Genomic DNA, 14,205 nt, shown 5'->3' on the forward strand with positions numbered 1-14,205 from the left:
CTCTATCCCTCCCCCTCCTGTCTTCTCCTATCATTTTGGATCGCCCCCTCCCCCTCCAACTTTCAAATCCCTTACTCACTCTGCCTTCAGTTAGTCCTGACGAAGGGTCTCGGCCTGAAACGTCGACTGCACCTCTTCCTACAGATGCTGCTTGGCCTGCTGCGTTCACCAGCAACTTTGATGTATGTTGCTCAAAATTATTTTTGTTTACATTAAGTAATATTTCTTCAAGTTGATTTAAAAAACTTGCTAAGAAAGATAACATCTCATGGATAATTGAAGAAATCTAAATATTTTCCATAATCAGTGTTTCAAGAATAAATATAACATTTAAGATGAGGACACATCCAGGAGTGGCTGTGAAAATATACATCAAGTATAAATCTACCTTCAAAAGTGAAGTGGACAGCATCAGCTATAAGGGATTAAAGGCCAGAGAGGGAGGTGTGTGGACAGGGGTAGGGTTTCTGCAAATTTCCAATCAATAAATGTCAATTCAACTAATTAATAAAGTGATTGCTACCATGCTACAGTTTATATATTATATCAGCTGCAAAATTAAATGTGCAAATAGTAGATCGGGTTAAACTGAAATGCTGTCTTCATCTTTTGACAAAACTGATCAAAAACCAATAAGACTTCTTTGACTTCAGGGTTTCAATAAATGTTCCACAGCATTTTGCAAAGACCAGTTTTGATGAAGTGATGATTTCCCTAAGTAATGTTATTTATGCAGCCAAATCAAGAGAGGACATTGCAATAAATTCATATCTATTTCCCTCTTGTATTGTTCAGAGTTAAGTTAAATACTTTCTTCATTTTGCAAACATACACAAATCTCCTTTCATTGATTCTTACTACTTTTTAAAAAGAAATCAAATCTTCCCTCAGGTCCTATTTTACTAAGCAATTAATATCTTTCAAAAACACTTTTGAAGGAAGTCATCAAACTAGAATCAACTAACAAAAAGAAGAGTGTAAAGGGGGGGAAGGGGAAAATGGACAAAACTATCCTGAGTCGAACCTACAAAAGCAAAATGTTTAGTGTCATTTGGAGGAAAAGTCAGACAAGTACCTGTGGAAAAGTTTAGCAGTAGTCTACCACAATCAAGACAGTTATAATGATCAGGTTTCCTTTAGGGATTTAATATGGATCTTAAGAAAATACGGGCTATTGTTTCCTGAACAATTAGTTGCAAGCTTCAATTTTAAAGCCCCTTTCTTTAGTTTAACAGGTTTCTTACGCTAGCTGTTTGATGCCATTGGAGAAACATGCTGGCTACCTTTAATTCAATTAATCGTAAGACCATAAGACAAAGGAGCAAAAGTTAGCCATTCGGCCCATCAAGTCTGCTCTGCCATTTTATCATGAGCTGATCCATTCTCCCATTTAGTCCCACTCCCCTGCCTTCTCACCATAACCTTTGATGCCCTGGCTACTCAGATACCTATCAATCTCTGCCTTAAATACACCCAATGACTTGGCCTCCACTGCTGCCCGTGGCAACAAATTCCATAGATTCACCACCCTCTGACTAAAAAAATTTCTTCGCATTTCTGTTCTGAATGGGCGCCCTTCAATCCTTAAGTCATGCCCTCTCGTACTAGACTCCCCCATCATGGGAAATAACTTTGCCACATCCACTCTGTCCATGCCCTTCAAACACTCGAAATGTTTCTATGAGGTCTCCCCTCATTCTTCTAAACTCCAAGGAATCATTTTAAGTAGATCTGGTGCCCATGTCATTGGTATGGCATTCCATTACTACTGTTCCAGGTCTCAGAACAGTGAAACATCACACTGGGAAGTACCATATAGCCAACTATATCAGCATTTCTGATATTACTTCAATATTTCAGCAGTCAAAGCATTTTGTGCATAAAGAATGAGACCAGGGATCCCTTCTCCTTCATCTATCACAACAGCAATTAACAGAGCACTCTTTTTAATACAAAGTGGAATCCTATTAGCTAAGAGGTACTTCCAGAATCAGGCCTTTCTCACTGAATAGGTATTGAATGTTCCAACAATTACAATAAAAGTCATCAAGGATTAAACTGCAGATGTTGGAAATGTGCAATAAAAATATAAAATGCTGGCAAAGGTTCTGATGAAAGATTGTCAATCATAAAAAGTGGCTCATTTATAATAGACGCACTCTCTGGCCATTTTACAGAGGAGTTGCTCATCTGTAAAGGCAGCGACTCTCATAGTTCACTCACTAACAACACTTGTCGTCACAGGCCTCTGAGAACAGCACCTAAAGAGCTTATCTCAGGTCTTCAAGGAACTACGTCCATTGTGCCATTTATAAGCAATCATCACCTGAAAAACGATTTTCCTTCAGAAAGTCAATAGACAGAACTCCAAAGATCAGCAGCATTATGGATATTGTTAGCAAAGCTCTCGACATCACATGACATAGCAGAATCTAGTTATATACAATTGTGACGTAACATGTGTAGCAGGGCCTTAAGTTGGCCTAAATGTGTGGTCGACCCTTCCCTTGCGATTCGCCCCAGGTCCAGCTGACACAGCTGGTTGCACCTGGTAAGGATCCCTTGCTCAGGGTTATGAGCGATGGCCAATGGTGGACCCAGCAACAGACTGATGGGGAAGACGAAAGAGCTACCACCTTGGAAGACAATGGTTGCTTTGCAAGCAGCTGATCTACCAAGAAGAGAGGTGGTGATCTCTTTAAATTGACCCGGCAGAAGGCAAAAGCAAACCACTGCTGTAACCTGCCAAGCACATAATTTCCCAATATGTCAGTCTCAATAAAGGATCAAAACAATGACGTTAACGGAGCCATGAATAACAGTAGTGGAGTTGCGTCCGGCAACGGTAGGAATGAGACTACCAGGGTCGTCATCAAGCGAAAAACTCATGTCAGGATAGCTAAGTGGAATATTAGATATCTTCTTATACGAGGTAAACTAGAAAATGTGGTTATGGAAATGAAAAGACTGAAGATAAACATACTCAGACTATGTGAAACGAGATGGACAGAGGGGGGATGGTTCGAAAGGGATGACAGATACCAACTGATTATTCAGGAGGAACTGAATATAAGCGCGGAGTTGGAATCTTGGTAGACAAGGAAACAGCGAGAACTATCAAAGGCAGTGTATCCATTAACAAAAGAGTGATGATGATTAAAATCTCAGCTAAACCGTTTGACATTAACGTCATACAGGTCTATATGCCAACCACAGACTATGACGATGACGAAGTCGATATGGTCTACGGAGAAGTTGAAAAGCTCATGAAAAAGAATAAAAACAACGAGGTAATTGTGATTCTTGGTGATTTTAATGCCAAAGTTAGCAGCGCAAGAGAAGTTTTGACTGTAGGACCCTTCGGGCTTGGAGAAAGAAACGACTGAGGAGAAAGACTGGTTGAATCAGCAAAAGCTAACAAGCTAATGATTGCGAATGCCTGGTACAGTCTGCCAAAAAGGAGACTGTACATATGGACCAGTCCTGATGGTTCAGTGAAAAACCAAATTGACTATTTTTTAGAACCCAATCAGTTCAGGAATGGAGAAAAGCAAGTGAAATTGTACCCTGGTGCTGACTGTTATACAGATCACAACCCTGTGGTATTGGACATGAGTGTGCATTTGAAGAAGATGAGAAAGACCAAACCATCAAATAAGATAGACTTTGATTTACTCATTACGGCTGAAGCAAAAAAGATCGAATATCTGGTCGAAACGGAGAATAGATTTTCAATTTTGACAAGGGTAGCAACATGGCAGTGCAGAACATCTGGGAAGAGCTTAAAACAACAGTGACAGAAGTTGCGGAAAAGATTTTGGGTTATCAGAAAAGGAGCAAAAGACATAACCCTTGGTTCACTGAGGAGTTGAGAAAGTTAACTGAAGAAAGAAGAAATGTAAAACATCAGGATAATGAACGCTTCAAAGCCCTACACCACTTGATTCAAAGAAAATGTAAGGAAGCGAAAGAGAATTGGATGAAGGAAAAGTGCGAAGAAATTGAGCAGTATGAACGAAGACATGATTATAAAGGCCTTCACCAAAAGACAAAGGATATGACAAAATTAAAGAGGACTGTGCCATCAACTGGGTGTATCGAAGACGGTAGTGGTAATCCATGCTATGAAAAAGAAGAGATCATGGACAGATGGGTTGAGTACATCTCGGAATTATACTTTATTGTCGCCAAACAATTGATACTAGAACGTACACAGCGATATTTGATTCTGCGCTTCCTGCTCCCTGGATTACAAATCGATAGTAAATGTTAAAAATTTAAATTATAAATCATAAATAGAAAATAGAAAAATGGAAAGTAAGGTAGTACAAAAAAAAACCGAGAGGCAGGTCGGGATATTTGGAGGGTACGGCCCAAATCCGGGTCAGGGTCCATTCAGCAGTCTTATCACAGTTGGAAAGGTGCTGTTCCCAAATCTGGCCGTATGAGCCCTCAAACTCCTGAACCTTCTCCCGGAGGGAAGAGGGACAAAAGGTGTGTTGGCTGGGTGGGTCATGTCCTTGATTATCCTGGCAGCACTGCTCTGACAGAGTGCGGTGTAAAGTGAGTCCAAGGACGGGAGATTGGTTTGTGTGACGTGCTGCACCGTGTTCATTTATTTGAAGATAGCAGGATTGAGGATTTACCACAATTAAATCAAATTACTAATCAACCTAAAATATTGATGTCAGAGATGGAAAGTGCGATTTGGAGTCTAAAAGTCAGAAAGGTGGCTGGTGAAGATAAGGTTTCCACTGAAATTCTGAAATCACTTGGTCCGAAGGGAAAAATGAACCTTTTAGTGATATTAAACAACAGTTATATGACATGAAATCTTCCGGAGGACTTTCTCAAATCGGTATTTATCGCCTTACCAAAAAAGCCAAGAATGATAAAATGTAACGAACACAGGACGATAAGCTTAATGTCTCACTGCATCAAGCTACTGTTGAAAATAGTGTTCAGCAGAATGAAAAGTACAATCAGTGATGAAATTGGAGAAACACAGTTTGGTTTTCATAAAGTGTCAGGAACAAGGGAAGGAATATTTGCGATGAGAAACATCACGGAGCGATGCATTGAGGCACAAAAGACCATCTACTTATGTTTTATTGACTATGAAAAGGCCTTTGATAAAGTAAGACATGAGAAAGTAATAGAGGTGCTAATCAAGTACCAACTCGGGGATGGGAGAATGTGCAGATAATAAGGAACTTGTATTGGAAACAAAGCGGCGGTCAGGGTAGAAAATGAGCTATCACCATGGGCATGTATTAAACAAGGCGTAAGGCAAGGCTGTGTTGGCTCGGCAGATTTGTTCAACCTCTACGGAGAATGGATTTTTTGGGAATATGACCATCAAGAGACAGGTATTCCAATTGGAGGCCGGAAGGTGGATAACATCAGGTATGCGGATGACACCGTGTTGTTAGCTGACAGCAAATGCGAACTGCAAATTATGCTGAATAAAGTGAATGAGAAAAATCTTGACACGGACTGAAAATCAACCCTAAGAAATCAAAATCGATGGGGGTAAGCAAAACAAACACTAAAGACTCATTCATGATGGTATCGTTGCAAGTGAGTGGACAAGACACTGAACAGGTATGAAAGTTCGAATATCTTGGCAGCTGTCTGACAGATGATGGGAGATGTGAAGTTGAGATCAGAAGGAGAATAGGTATGGCTAAGACCCAGTTCATGAAGCTAAAAGATTTACTATGCAATCGGAAGGTAGACATCCAAAGTAGAATCCGCTTCCTCGAGTGTTACGTATGGTCACTGCTGAGGTATGGATCAGAAACATGGACCCTGAAGAAGGATGACATGAAACGAATTCATGCTTTTGAAATGTGGTGCTATCGACGAATGTTGAAGATCAGCTGGGTAGAGAAAGTTTCACATGAGAGGGTTTTGTCCGAAGTTGATAGACCACGGATACTGCTGGAGAAGATTATGAAGTTAAAAGTTGCTTATTGTGGACATGTTACACGGAGGGATAACATCTTGTCGGATTTGCTATATGGAAAGGTGGAGGGAAAGAAAGGAAGAGGAAGGCAAAGAATGACGTGGCTGGATAACATCAAGGATTGGACCAAGCTGGACAAGGCTAGGGATGTTGTGGACAAGTGTCGGGACAGAGTGGCATGGAGGGAAATCATCCGCCAAGTGGAAATTCCAGATGCGACCTAACAACAAAACGATCTAACATTTCCATTGAGGAAATTAGTCTCACCTAACTATGCGGTTCCACCTTGTGCATCAAACATTGAGTGGAACACAGAAAATTGATAAGGCCAGTCATTCTTTGCAACTATTTCCTTCTGCCATAGGTAACTTGAAAATAGTATCAATGTTCCTAATGACTACTTGCACTGCCACACCGTATATTTCACACAACACCCACATAGTTGTTTAAATAAAATTACCGGTATAAAATTAGAGTGCAATTATCACTTTTGACAGCCACACAGAAACTTCTTTAGGCCATGTTTTTCTTTGCAACAGCTGGTACAGATTTCTTATTGTTTATTTGTTTTAAGTGCACATCCCACACATTTGTTTGGACTGCAAATTGTTCGTAGGCTATCATACACAATTTATGTCATCCAGAAATCTCTCTCTCTATTGAAAATCCAGATGCCAATGTGCCCAATGCAGATTCCTATATTCTGGGTATCCAAAACTCTTACAGCTAATGAAACCAAATAATCCCAGTGGTTTTTCAGTCTGTCAGAAGACAATCCAATTCTATCCAGGTGCAAGGAAAAGGGGTTTTAAATGCAGTTTTAAAAGTGCAGCAGTCTCTCAGATGCTTCTTCAGATATCAAGGTCCAATACTAATGACTCTTGTATTGTGTGGAAACTTCAAAGAAGCACAGGCCGTCATTTAAATCTGTGTAAAGCAGCTGGCAGATAACAGAAAACCTTATACCCAGTTATAAATGTGACCCGCATTACAGGTTGGAACCTAAGAAACATGCGACCCATTCCACAATTAGAGCTGAAAGATTGATGATCCAGTACCCGTGGAATTTTGTTCACATTGTTAAGATTTTCCAAACCATGAAACAATACTCGTAATAATATCCAAACAGGCACAGATTTCACACGTAAATTTGGGAGGAGCTCAGCAAGTCAGGAAGCATATGGATCAGCTAATTGAGTGGTGTCACAACAACGACTCAATTTCAGTAAGACCAAGGTTGTGGACTTCAAAAAGGGGAAGTCAGGAAAACACACACCAATCTTCATTGAGGGGTCAGCAGTGGAAAAAGGTGGAGCAGCTTCAAGTTCCTGGACGCTGGAATGTAAGAACATCTATCCTGGGTGCAGTCATGAAGAAAGCATTTCAGCAGCTGTACTTCATTATGAGTTTGAGGAGAATTGGTATTTCATAGAGTCATAGAACACGACAACACAGAAACAGGCCCTTCACCAAAGTCCCTTGCAAATTTGTACAGATGGAGAGCATTCTGACTAGCTGCATCACCTCCTGCTATGGAAGCTCCAATAAACAGAATCAAAACAGAAGCTGCAGAGTGTTGTAGACTCAGCCAGTTCCATTATGGACACTACCTCCCCGCCACAGAGGACATCTTCAAAAAGCGAAGGCGGCATTCATCATTAAGGACTTTCACCATTCAGGACATGCCCTCTACTCATTGCTACCATCAAGGAGGAGATACAGGAGCCCAAAGATGCACACTCAACGATATAGGAACAGTTTCTCCCCCTCTGCCATCAGATTTCTGAGTGGTCCATGAACCCATGAACACTTCACTATTTTACTCCCCTCTTCCACTGTTTATTTATTGTTATATTCCTTACTGTCATTTATAGTTACTTTTATGTCTTGCATTGTACTACTGCGGCAAAACAACAAATTTTACAACATCTGTCAGTGATAATGCACTTGATTCTGATTTTGAGATTGTTTGTAGTACATTACTAAATATACTAAAATAGGCGGCAGGGCAGCATAATGGTCAGTACAATGCTTTATACTTCAGACAACCCGGGTTCATTTCCTGTGGCTGTCTGTAAGAAGTTTGTATGTTCTCCCCATGACCACATGGGTTTCCTCCAGGTGCTCCAGTTTCCTCCTACAGACCAAAGACTAAACGATTGATAGGTTAATTGGTCATGGTAAATTGTCCTGTGATATGGCTGGGACTAAATTGGGAGATTGCTCAGCAGCATGGCTCAAAGAGCTGGGTGGGCCTATTCCATGCCGTATCTCAATAAATAAATAAAATAAATTACACTGTCTTAGGATTTGCTGTTTAACGGTTTTTGCTCTAAACAAGGAATTCAAAGTTATCGGTATCCAGTTTATTACATCAAATCACAGTCCAGGTTAAACAAAGAGAGACGGAGCTCCTGCAATAGGTAAATGTGCAGCAACAGGAGGAAGAAGAAATGTCTGAAAGTGATGTACACATCAATCATTGTTTGACATGACTTTTGTTTCACTCTTGTAAACACAACCTTCTTAAAAAAAAATCCTGCTGGTATTAAGTACAATCAACTAGCTCCACGAACAGCAGACTCACTCTGTTCAGCGAAATTCTTGCCGTTAAGCATGTCTTTTAACACTTTGCTCATTGTAATAATAAGCTTCCTCTTTAAATAAATACTCATTCTCCAAATTCAAAAAAATGTGCACTCAGTTTTTACCTACTAAGGTGCATGCAACAGATGCATCCTCATGTCCCTTATAAATGTTACCTTTGAAGGAAGAGTAATTTTAATGTCTGCTTCAAACCTGGGGCATTGGAATTCTTGGCCAATCTATTACAGCAAAAGGATACAAGGATCAAAGTTCAAAGTTCAAAATACATTTATTATCAAAGTGTGTAAACTGCATACAACCTTAAGATTCGTCTTCTGCAGGTAGCCACAAACATAAAGAAACACAATAGAACCTATTAACAAAACCCACGCAACAAAGACCGTGTGCAAACCTAATATGTGAAAAAAAGAACAAATCGTGCAAATGATAAAAAAGTAAACAAGTGATACACAATACATTAACCACAAAGTCCCTGAAAGTGAGTCGACGGCCACAGAGTGAATTCAGTGCTGAGGTGAGTAACAATGGTTGCCGCGCTGAAGTAAGTAAACTTCCCAGATTAGTGAGCTGAACACCAGATCATTCTTCTTCCTTGGTCTTGACACCTTGATCAAATGGTGCAAATATTAAAAAAAATAAATACACAAGGAACATGAACAGCAGAGTTCCCGAAAATGAGTCCGCAGTTGCAGAGCCAGTTCAGCACTGAGGTGAGCATGAAACACATCCAGTAGGCCTGATGGCTTCAGGGCAACAACTGCTTCCAAACCTGGTGACACGGAGTCCATGAATCCAGAACCTTCCATCCAACAGTAGTAGAGAAAAGAGAGGGAAACCAGTTAAATGCAAGCAGACAGTGCTGAACACCTGTTCACTTTCCACTCTTCTCATCAACAAATTTCAATCTTGCTCGACATTTTAATCGTTGCAGAGTAATGGAATCGACCTTCTGCCATCAGGCTTCAACACAGTGTCCAGCCCCAGTGATGGGACCCTAGCCGTACCTGTGCTCTTGAGAGTCTGATTCACTGAATCCCCCAGGAGACTGCAAAACAGTGTGTTTTCGGGTAAATCAAGCGATCTGGTGCTTTGCTGTCTCTGAGGGTGTTTGGTGAGGTTTCGAGCAAAGTGTGCAGTCTGGAGACCATTTCTCACTGGTCTCGCCATTGAAGTGTCGAGGAAGATTGAAATTAACGAAGATGAGAGCGGAAGGTGAGCGGGTGTTCAGCGCCACCTGCCTGCATTTTACCAGTACCTCTCCCTCTTGATGCTGCTGGAGAATGGTGCCAGAGCTCTGGGTTTTGGGAAAGGCTTGTAGATTGGACTCTGTAGTTAATGTTATCATGTGTTTCTGGTTTCTGGCTACTCCTTTCTTATTGCTACTTTATGTGATTTTGATCAAGGCGGACTAGCTCTGCAGCCTGCAGTCAACAAATAGCAAAGCGCTAAATGAATTGAACTAAACTGAACTGCTTCAAGGACTTTGTGTTCTGATGTTTTATATTCTGTGTTTTTCACTTGTTTTTGGCCATTTATGTGATTTGTTCATTTTTTTTGTCTGTTGAGGGCTTGATGTTTTTCTTTGAATGGGTTCCATGGTTTTCTTTGTTTTGTGGGAAGACGAATCTCAGAATTGTATACTGCATACACACTTTGATAATAAATCTGCTTTGAATCTTGAATCTATTACAGTGTCCAGTAATTTTGTGAGCTGTCTGCAAAGCATTGCTGTTGGTCATTGGCACCATCTTGCAACGTGTCATTAAACAGTCTTGCAGAGTTTTGTGACAATTTGATTCTCCGATGCACTATATATTTTTGTTAGGGTGCTCCGAGCATTGCATTGAAAGTTAGTTTTATCCAAGCCTTCCTTGTCATCCATTGTCAGATCTCGTTTTATTTTTATGCGAACCACATTTTCAAAGTTTGAAACAAAGAGTTCACTCAAGCTAAGCATTCACTCAAAGTCAGAAGTATCCTTTAATTTGAATGCTCAAATATCAACGGTCTCAGTCACCATAAAGAAAGACAACAAAGGCAAGCTATGTACCTCTACCTCCAGAGGTTCAGCTAAGTATGTCTGCAGAGATAGGTCTAGGATTCCTCTTTCACAAAGCAGAATAACAGCAGTTCTGTCATCTCTGAGGTACTTCACTGAAAGGTTTGAGCAGTCTCTCAGCACTTCATAAAGGGCACCTAACTAGTAAATTAGCTACACTCTACAAGCAACTCCAAATAAAGAATCCACAGAACCGCTATGAATGTCTCATCCCCTCAGTTGAATTGTTCCTAGTCTACCTCCTCCCTCTGCTCCATCTTATTTCTATTCTTTCTTCCCCGCAGGCTTCTTCCCCAGTGAGTTTCTGATTGCCCCAGTGATGTAAGGTTCTGAGGTGGTACCTGCACACTCAGGAAAACATGACCCACAGTCAAGAGATGACGGAACTTCCTGCTAATGTCTGGTGGCAGGAACATCATCTTGGGAGGTCCCTACACAAAAAAAACACAAAAGGAATATGTATTACCAAGGTGCCCAGATTAAATGGTTGAATATTCAGTCAAAATGGCAATGCATTGAATTGCCATGCTGATATTCAAATTATTCAGCTGTGTACTGTTATAGGGATGAGTTTGAAAGAAACACAAAGAAGCTAGATAGGACATTTCTCTAATGGGATATTCATCAAGAGCCAATGTTTTCCTAGTCTACACTATCTCGATGACTGCAATTCAGCAAGTGAAATAACACTGATTAACAACCTGAGAGCTAAAAAAACTGATACAAGCCCATATGCGTTTCTGTTGCTGTACGCATGTTTTTAATATTTGAAAAACAAACATCCTATCCAAATTCCTATTTAAAGTTTCAGATCACATTTTAACCGATGACAAAAAAAATGACCTGTAATCCATCAATTAATTGTTATGTTCCTCCAGAGTTCAACCTTAAATTTTGAAGTATAGATGTGAAGCATGCAGAGGTTTTTTACAATACCACCAACATGGTTAACAATGTAAGATATTTGGGTCCAGTGAATAATAGGTTGAATTCATTCAAAATAAACTTAAGATTAATGTTAAAACACTAACAATCTTATCAAGGAAATCTTCCTCAGACCCTAAAGTATCTGCCACGTTAGCATTCATAACGTGTTGATATGGGAGACAGCTATTTAATCATACACCAGGCTGTTATACTCGTCAGGAGGAAGATCTCAGTCCAAAATAAGTCAAACTCTTTTTTTCTACACTAGTTCAATTGGAACACAAGAATTGAAGAGTGCAATTCTACCTGTGATCTTCCATGACCTTTCAAGCAAAACAATAGCTGTGGTAAAATGGAATTTAAAAAGCATCACCTGCAATAAATTTCTGCTCCTTCTATTTGCTCCAATAATTCATTCACACAAGTTGCAAGGAATATTCAAGTTATCCTTATGAGCTTGTTTTGTGTTATCGACATGCCCCTCAACCTCTGCAAACAATACTGAAAGTACAGCATTTTTACTGACATGGAATCCCTAAATAGACTTGGGATACAGTAGCTATGCTGTCAGAGATTATAAAGTAGGGGAGAGGCAAAGCCTCAAAGGGACTTTCAATAAAACGATCACAATCTTAAATTTCAAGCATTTGGTGACTGAGAGTCAAAGTAAGGACAGGACTGATAGGTGATATGATGTGAAGTATTTGCCTGAAATGCTGTTGTCAGATGTACTTCCCATCGACATCCTAATTCATCCCAAATCCCTGAGTGATATCTTTTATTTCTGCAGCTGACTTAACTTTCACTCACTCTAAACAATATTGGCCTGGATATTTGGTTGTAATGATGGAAAAACTGTCAATGTTCATTATCATTACAATATAAAACTGACAGCAACTTCTGGAACTGCATATGTGTAGTTAAATGCAGAAATGGATACACCGTTGTCTTTGATTCCCTGCTCTTCCACAGAGTGGATTGTTTTCCAGTCTTCATCAGTATACTCTTTAGAGATAACCACCCTGAAGTGAACTTTATGCAAATTAATCTTGCTGTAAAAACATCCCTCCTGACTTTCAAAATTGTGTGCAATTTTAATAGTGTGCCAAGCAATAGTCACCAAATAATCTCCAGTCCTATAGGTAGGTAGGGGTTTGTGTGTGTGTGTGTGTGTGTGTGTGTGTGTCGTTCTTGTTTAGTAAAAACCTTTGTAATTTTAGCTTCTAGCTTAACCTTGTGTGTCTCCTCTGCTATTTATAGATCTGTAAAAATGTTTGTTAAAATTTATACTGCTGACTTTCTTGCTTGAGAGCTGTGGTAGTTCTTCAATGTGATAAACTACTTGATTGCTCTGAAGATTTCATAGTCACTCAACAGCATGTATGGCCATTTGGCCCATCATGTTCACACTGACTGCCTGGCAAAGCATCTCACCAGCCCTAACCCTTGGCTCCTCTTCTGCAGCCTTGCAAATTTTTCCGTATCTTATATTTATCAAATTTCCTTGGAAGACTCTTGCAACAGTTTCCTCAGCCACATTGCAGGCAATGCATTTAGAACAAACCACATGTTGCATTGAAGTTCTTAAGACCATAAGACATGGGAGCACAATTCAGCCCTTTTGGCTGATCGACTCTACACTGCCAGTCAATCCTACATGATTTATTTTCCCTTTCAACCTCATTCTCCTGCTTTCACCTTGTAACCTTTGATGTCCTTACTAATCAAGTACCTATCAACCTCCAAAGACTTGTCAAACACAGCTGTCTGTGGCAATGAATTCCACAAATTCACTATCCTCTGGCTAAAGGAATTTCTCTTCATCTCTGTTCTACAGGCATGTCCTTCTATTTTGAGCCTGTGCCCTCCAGCTCATCCATTATTGGAAACATCCTCTCTGTGTCCACTCTCTCTAAGCCTTTAAATATTCGGTAAGATTCAATGAGGTCCTCCCACATTCTTCTAAAATCCAGTCAATACAGGCCTAGAGCCATCAATGCTCCTCATATCTTTCCATTCTTGGAATCATTCTCGTAAACTTCCTCTGGACCTACTCCAATGTCAACACATCCTACCGTACACATGGGGCGTAAAACTGCTCACAATAATCCACACGTGGTCTAATCAATGCCTTACAAAGCCTCATCATTACATTCTTGCTTTTATATTCTTGACCTTTGGAAATAAATTGCATTTATCTACCTTATTACCAACTCAACTTGCAAGTTAACCTTTAGCGGATCCTACACAAGGACTCTCAAGTTCCTTTGTAACTCTGATTTTTGAATTTGCTCCTTGCTTAGAAAACACTCGATGCCTTTATTCTTTCTACCAAAGTGCATGACCATACACTTCCCTACACTGTATTCCATCTGGCACATCTTTGACCATTCTCCTAATCTATTCAAGTCATTCTGTAAACACATTTTAATTCAAAGATTCAGCAAGACCTCCTTGTTTTCATAAACTTTTCCTTTATTAATGAAGCCTATTTCAGCATACATGTTATTATCCACTTTCTCAATCTACTTTGCAACTTTCAATGATGTTTACCTATTCTCCTAGGTCCCTCTGTTCCCACACACTCTTAATTATTCCAACCAAAATGATTCATCTCACATTTGTCCACATTAAATTTCATCAA

The 14,205-nt window shown here is 39.9% G+C and overlaps 1 protein-coding gene across 6 annotated transcripts in view; it reads right to left on the reverse strand.

Annotated features, from left to right (window-relative positions):
• Window positions 1-14,205, reverse strand: part of foxp2 (forkhead box P2) — a 762,934-nt gene that overhangs the window by 639,320 nt on the left and 109,409 nt on the right. Inside the window, exon 2 of one of the 6 annotated variants that reach the window (XM_063057870.1) lies at window positions 10,976-11,065. The exons of the other annotated variants lie outside the window; for them this stretch is intronic. The gene's annotated coding sequence lies outside the window, so the exon portion shown is untranslated. The remainder of the gene's footprint in view (window positions 1-10,975; window positions 11,066-14,205) is intronic. 6 annotated transcript variants of the gene reach the window in all.

This window comes from Mobula hypostoma, chromosome 9 (assembly GCF_963921235.1).
Source record: "Mobula hypostoma chromosome 9, sMobHyp1.1, whole genome shotgun sequence".
Lineage (NCBI taxonomy): Eukaryota > Metazoa > Chordata > Chondrichthyes > Myliobatiformes > Myliobatidae > Mobula > Mobula hypostoma.